This window comes from Amblyraja radiata, chromosome 20 (assembly GCF_010909765.2).
Source record: "Amblyraja radiata isolate CabotCenter1 chromosome 20, sAmbRad1.1.pri, whole genome shotgun sequence".
Taxonomy (NCBI): domain Eukaryota; kingdom Metazoa; phylum Chordata; class Chondrichthyes; order Rajiformes; family Rajidae; genus Amblyraja; species Amblyraja radiata.
Genome location: NC_045975.1, coordinates 35,257,451 through 35,264,832, shown reverse-complemented (window position 1 = coordinate 35,264,832; position 7,382 = coordinate 35,257,451). Strand labels below are relative to the sequence as shown.

The 7,382-nt window shown below is 49.2% G+C and overlaps 1 pseudogene; it reads right to left on the bottom strand.

The window, feature by feature from the left end:
• Positions 1 to 816: 816 nt before the first annotated feature.
• On the bottom strand, positions 817 to 5,417 carry LOC116984411 (annotated as a pseudogene).
• Positions 5,418 to 7,382: the final 1,965 nt, after the last annotated feature.

Genomic DNA, 7,382 nt, shown 5'->3' with positions numbered 1-7,382 from the left:
AGTCCCGCCATCCCAGGAATCAGGGCTGCCAACATTGGGTGAGAGTTGAGAGTGAGAAATTGCGAGGGAGTGTAGCGACCGAGGGGGGGGAGGGGGAGGGGGGTGTGGGAGGGTGTGTTCCCCCTCCCATAGTAGGCTCCGGAGGCGGCACTCACCCAGTCCGCTCCTGGCTCCGGGCCGGGGTTAAAACTCTATGGGCTGTGGACAGAGCGGCCAACGGACATAGAGCCGCCGGAGGTGAGGGTGGGAGGTGTGTGCCGTGCCTCAGGGAGGATGGGGGAGGGGGATTGGTGCTGGAAACACCGCCATCGTGTCTCACCTATCACACCATCTGCATGGGAGAGACTAAACTACTTTTTCCCCCCCCAAAATCATCCCACAGGCCGGTAGTTTGACAGCCCTGCTTTAAACCAATCCCCTCTAGTGCTTGAATCACATATCCTGGGAAAAAGACTATACATTCACCTGATATTCCCCTCATGGTTTTAACTCACCTTTAAAACAATTTTTGCTTTATTTTGAACTTTCAGCACCCGCAGATTTTTGAGCATGAGAAATTTTGTGATCAGCGTGAGAGCATGAGAATTTTGTGAAATGCGTGAGTCTCACGCTCAATGCATGAGAGTTGGCAGCCCTGCTAATAATGCAAACATTTTATGCAAGTTCCAATTGTTTGGACAAAAATCACTTATTACTGCTTTATAACTGTTAAGTTACTTTAAGACCATTTCAGAAATTATGGCAGTCAACAAACAATCAACTAACAAATTAAAGCAAACTAAAAATAAATAACATGTTCCCTTTCCTGACTCTGCCTCATAAGTGCTTTAACGCTGTTAACAGAGCAAAGCGATATTAATCTCAAGAATCAAAATGAGGAAAGTGGGGGCAATTTTGCTTAAATGGTAATTCTAAGCCATTCAGATTTGCATAGAGTCTGAGTTATACAACATGTACGTGGCTGGCCCAATTTGTCCATAATGATCAAGTTGGCATTCTGCGTGCCCAGGGACTGGCTGCCGTTCTCAGATCAGCTCGCGTCCCAGGGACTGGCTGCAGTTCTCAGGTCGGCTCGCCTGCCCTGACCCTGCGAAAACGAATTGAAAAAAAACGCGTTTTTTAGGATTACGGGCCGGATTCAGCCCGTGTGCCGTAGGTTGCCGAACCTTGTCCTAGATGTTTGGCCTTATTGTGGTCCCCCCCATGTTTTACAACCGATTCACCTGGTTAGTTCTATCTCCGGCTGCTTCATGTTGTCAGCGTCTACACATCCAGCCAAGAAAGAAGAGAAGAGATACGACGTCACTCACAGCCGCCAACTGACGCGCTTCCCCAGACTGCACAGATTGTTATGATGTGGCGCAAAAAGACAAACTGTGCAGGGACTGAAGACAGCGTGAGAATTCTGTCATCAGCATGAGAATTGGCTGAAATGCGTGACTCTCACGCTCAAAGCGTGAGAGTTGGCAGCCCTGTCTAAGGCCAGAATTTGACAACAGACGTACAGGGAGACACATACACAAAGGAAAACACACACACACACACACACACACACACACACACACACACACACACACACACGGAGACAGACACACACACACACACACACACACACACACACACACACACACACACACACACACACACACACACACACACAGGGAGACAGACACACACACACACACACACACACAGGGAGACAGACAGACACACACACAGGGAGACAGACACATACACACACACACAGGGAGACAGACACACAGAGGGAGACACACACACACACACAGGAAGACAGACAGACACACGCACAGGGAGACAGACAGACACACACACACACACACACACACACACACACACACACACACACACACACACACACGGAGACAGACACACACACAGGGAGACAGACACACACACACACACACACACACACACACACAGGGAGACAGACACATACACACACACACAGGGAGACAGACACACAGAGGGAGACACACACACACACACACACACAGGGAGACAGACAGACACACACACAGGGAGACACACACACACACACAGGGAGACAGACAGACACACGCACAGGGAGACAGACAGACACACACACACAGACACACACACACACACAGGGAGACAGACAGACACACACAAAGGGAGACAGACAGACACACACACACAGGGAGACACACACACACACACACACAGGAGCCACACACACATGGGGAGACACACACACACAGGAGACACACACACACAGGGAGACACACACAGAGACACGCACACACATAGGGAGACACACACAGGAAGGCACGCACACACACACGAGGAGACACACACAGGGAGACAGACACACACACCTTTCCTTCCCCCCCCCTACATCCTCCCCCTCCCTCTTTCCTCCCCCTCCCTCTCTTTTCTCACCCTCCCTCTCTTTCCTCAGCCACCCTCTTTTTCCTCACGCTACCTTTCTCTCCTTTCTCCTTCCCTTCCTTCATCCCCTTTCTACATTCCCTCCCCCTGTCTCTCTTTGCCTCCATCCCTCCCTTTTTTTCTTTTCCTCTCTCTCTCTTTCTCCCCTCCCTCTCCCCTCCCTCTCTTTCCACGGCCGCCCAATGGGGAGTCTGGCGGGCATGGTGTAGCGTGGATTGGTGGCCGTGTGAGTTGAAGGGCAGGATGGAGGGAGGGAGCGAGGTTGCCGTGGCAGCCGGCAGCGCAACGTTCGTAGACGGCGCACAAAAGTGCTGACACCCGCTGCCCGGGACCGACGCGCTTCCCCAATCCGTGCAGATCGCTGTCATGTGGCGCAAAGAGACAAACTGTGCAGCAAAGATCCTATAGCTCCGCTACAGCTCCGCTATAGGATCTTTGCTGTGCAGGGACTGAAGACAGAGACGGAAGACAGAGCGTGAGAATTCAGTCATCAGCGTGAGGGCGTGAGAATTGGCTGAAATGCGTGAGTGTCACGCTCAAAGCGTGAGAGTTGGCAGCCCTGCAGGAATTAACCTTGTAAACCTACGCTGAACTCCCCCAATAGCAAGAATGTCCTTCCTCAAGTTAGGGGATAGGAGATAGGAAAGTTGTTGGCAACATTCTCAATGCCTGCACAACATCTACAGCCCTACCTATGACTTTGCATGTAACAGCATCACCCTCCCCCGTTAGAAATGTATCTAATTATTCTGGTTCAAATTACTCTGGTTCAGCCTCAGGGTAATGACAAATCATTTTACATTATCCACTTAGATAAAACATTGACTTACTTCCTCCTCTCCTGCTAAATGTCTCCAGCATTTTGTCACCTTCTTCACTACTTGCTGATTGGAAGGCAGTGTTTGAATCATCTTAAGTTTCTGGGACAACCTTCCACATTAATAGATGGGCACCATGTTCGAGCCTGCATTGACTCTGGAAGCGCCAGGTCTCCTCCTGCACCTTTCCTGGGACATGTTCTGTGTTCAACTCCTCCCCTGCCCCTGCAGCACAGCAGAAGGATAAAACCATTAAAGCTGAGTCTCACGTTGCGAGTTGACACAAGAGGTAGCCCGAGTTAAAACTTGTGGTAATAACGTACGATTAACGTACGGAACTCGTGGACGCAACTTAGAGACTCGTGGCGCTAACGGCAGGTACTCGTGAAACTTGTCAACTCTTGAAAAAAATCAAACATGTTTAAAGTTTTCCACGAGTCAAATTTACTCTTGTGGTTAAGAATTGAAACATTTTAACTCGTTGTAAGAACGTAGTGGCCCGTGCGTTTACCTTAGTGTATCGTGAGTCTACCGTGGGAACTCTTTAACTCAGCGGGTAGGCAGCAGCAGATTGTCGCTCCCTTCAGTTTCCCAGCGACAATCTCCTGCCATAACGCGAGAGAGATCATGCACTGTTGTAGGTCTCCTTCTCCGCCGGTGTCTGGCCCTATCTGTCACCACCCCCACCTACACCCCTTTGCTTCCCGGCCATGTGTGTGACCCCCTTCCCTCCCCTCTCCAGCTCCCCGCTCATTGCACCAGCATGGGGGAGAGCCCAGGTAGAAGTTGAACTCAAGATTTATATCTCCTGAAAGTTAGGTTTCTTAACACAGGATAGATGTTCTGCCAGAACGGAGTTGCTGAATAAAATCGTCTCCCATTTTCCTCTGTTTCTTGCATGACCTCGGCTTGTCAACTTTATTTCACACTCTGTGATCTGTGTAATGTATATAAGTGTAAAATAATAAACTGACCAAGAAGGTCCAGTGTTCTCCCCTGTTAGTTTAGTTTAAAGATACAGAACGGAAGGTACAGAGTCCGCGCCGACCAGCGATCCCCGCACACTAACACCATCCTACACCCACTATGGACAGTTTTACATTCACCAAGCAAATTAACCTAGAAACCTGTACGTCTTTGGAGTGTGGGGGGATCTCGGAGGTCACCCACGCAGGTCACGGGCGAACTTACAAACTCAGTACAGATAGCACCCGTAGTCGGGATCGAACCCGGGTCTCCGACGCTGCATTCGCTGTCAGGCAGCAACTCTACCGCTGCGCCACCGTGAATGAAGGCCTGTTTTAAGTATCAAATAGAGGAGCAAGAGGGTGATCAAGGCGGAGAAAGTGTAGGGGCCAATGCCCATGTAGTCCAACTCGCAGGAGTGCAGGTCCACCATGACGACGCCGTGGCCGCGGTGGGCTATGGGGGAGGTGCAGGTGACATCGGTGACCAGGGGAGGGATGTAGGTGCAGAGAAAGTGGTTGCCGCTTAGCCGCAGCTCCCGAAGGTGTTTGATGGCTCTGTCCGGGAAACTAGAGGCCTGGATGGTCTTCAGGTTGTTGTAATTGAGATCCAGGTACTGCAGGGAGGTCACGTCCCGCAGGAAGTCCTTGGTCAGCTTGGAGATCTGGTTGCGGGTGAGGTTGAAGCCGCAGAGTCTGGGTGCAGTTGGACAGCATGCGAGGCACCGTGGTCAACAGGTTGCTATCGAGGTCCAGCAGCTCCAACCCCAGTTGAAGCTCCACAGCTGGTTACCACTCAGCACAAGCTCCTTGAGTAGCGGGGGCAGGTGGTCAAACACGCCTTGCGGCATGAACGCGAGTTTCTTCCCCTAATAATCCGCTGCTATCTGTGTTCGAGAGCGAAAACTTGCAAAGGGCAGGCACGGTTCCTCGCCAGTGAAGATGGACACAGAATGCAGGAGTAACTCAGCGGGACAGGCAGCATCTCTGGAGAGAAGGAATGGGGGACGTTTCGGGTCGAGACCCATTACTTCTCTCCAGAGATACGGCAACAGCACAGCACAAAACCAGTCTGAAGAAGGGTCTCGACCCGAAACGTCACCAATTCCTTTTCTCCAGAGATGCTGTCTGCCCCACTGAGTTACTCCAGCATTTTGTGTCTATCTCCTATGGCTTATATTGTCACCTCACATTGTAAAATCATTATCTGAAGAAATGTCTCCTCGCTGGCTTAAACATAATCTATGTAGAACTCACGTTTCTCTCTGCTTCATATACGTGGGAAATCCCCCCCCCCCCCCAACCTCTCTCCACCTCAACTCACGCCTGGGCACCAAAGCAACTCAGGACGCGAACCCTGAGCTCCGTCTCACAACAATCTGATGTGCACATCTGTCCACATTCAAAGATTTAATCTCCCGTCTCCCCGCAGTGTGTAGACATGGCAGTAAATTCAATTAAAACATATCAAACCTTTGTGTTTCAAACAAATCATACGTATAGCTGCTCTGGCACTGGATGGTTCGCATTTTCCCTTTGTAGGTCACATCAATAGATGCGGCCGCGCTGAATTCTATCTTTAAAACAAAGCCACAGGATGGAGAGGTCTTCTTTAACACTGTTGCTTATTAAAACATAACACTGTTGCTTATTAAAACAAACCTTCAATCAGGATTGGCTCAAGAGTAGCTGTGGAGACGAACTTGGAATATCGCAGAAATGACAACTAAACGTCAAACTTGTCATACCCGTGGGAACTCGGTTAAACTCTTGATCATACACTCGCAATCTCGTACACAACCACGAGTCTTTCACTCGGGGTACCTCTTGTGTCAACTCGCAACGTGAGACTCAGCTATTACTTCCAAAAGGGGGTAAGGCCATCAGGCAAGATGGCTTAACGTCAGTGGTGGGAAACTAAAGAGCAATTATTGAACACAAAATCATTTTTAATTTGGAAAAAGATGGGCTAATAAAACTGAAATTCAGCACAAGTGTGTAAAAGATGGCAAGCTGAAGCCGAATAGAGAAGACTTACATCACCCTGGCCACAGCTTACTTTAGGTGCCACCAAAAAAAAAACTGTACAGGAGACTGAGAAACATTACCTCCAGGTCAAGAATTGTTTCCTCTCCTCAAACATTAGGCACTTGATGCACAACCTTTACCACAGCCCTACCTCACCATCAAACCACTGCTGACTTTGCATTCCTCTGGTTGCTCCAGGTATTTTGTTTTTTGCATTATCATGGTCTAGTTCATTTAGAATAACTTATCATTTATTTTTGTTGTTGTTGCATCAAATGTGCCTGCATAGTAGCAAATAGGATTTGTTCCGGTTCACATCTATTGCATATGTCAAATAAGCACTCGAGTTAATCATTCTTAGCTTCATTAGCTCAAAGTCTTTGTGTCGCACAATCTATCTATTTCATTATGTGTCTGGTTGTGATTTGGTTGCCGCTGCCAACTATGCAGGTGAATTCTGCAGGTTCACCGAATCATGACCACAGAAATGTCTCCTCATCTCATTACTAAATACCTTACCCCATATCCTAATGCCCCTGTCCCACTTAGGAAACCTGAACGGAAACCTCTGGAGACTTTGCGCCCCACCCAAGGTTTCCGTGCGGTTCCCGGAGGTTGCAGGTGGTTGCCAGAGGATGCAGGGAGTGGAAGCAGGTAGGGAGACTGACAAAAACCTCCGGGAACCTCCGGGAACCGCACGGAAACCTTGGGTGGGGCGCAAAGTCCCCAGAGGTTTCCGTTCAGGTTTCCTAAGTGGGACAGGGGCATAAAACTGCGAGTCCTGGTATTAGGCTCCCATGCCAGGGGAGAGACCCTTCCCACATGCAGCCTGTCGAGTCCTGTCACAATTCTGTACTTTGCAATAAATCTCCTCTTGTCTTTCTAAACATGACTTATTGAAGACTGCTTGACCCAATCTCACCTCGCACAACAGTACTGTCATCCCTGGAATCAGCCTAGTAAATATTTGTTACACTCTATATGTAGTAAGTATATTCTTTCTGAAATAAGGAGATCAAAACTGCATACAATACTCCAGGTGTGGTCTTACCATGATCCTGCATCACCTTGGAAAGATATCCACACTCTTGTACTAAAACTCCCTTGCAGTGAAGGCCACCATATCATCTGCCATCTTCAC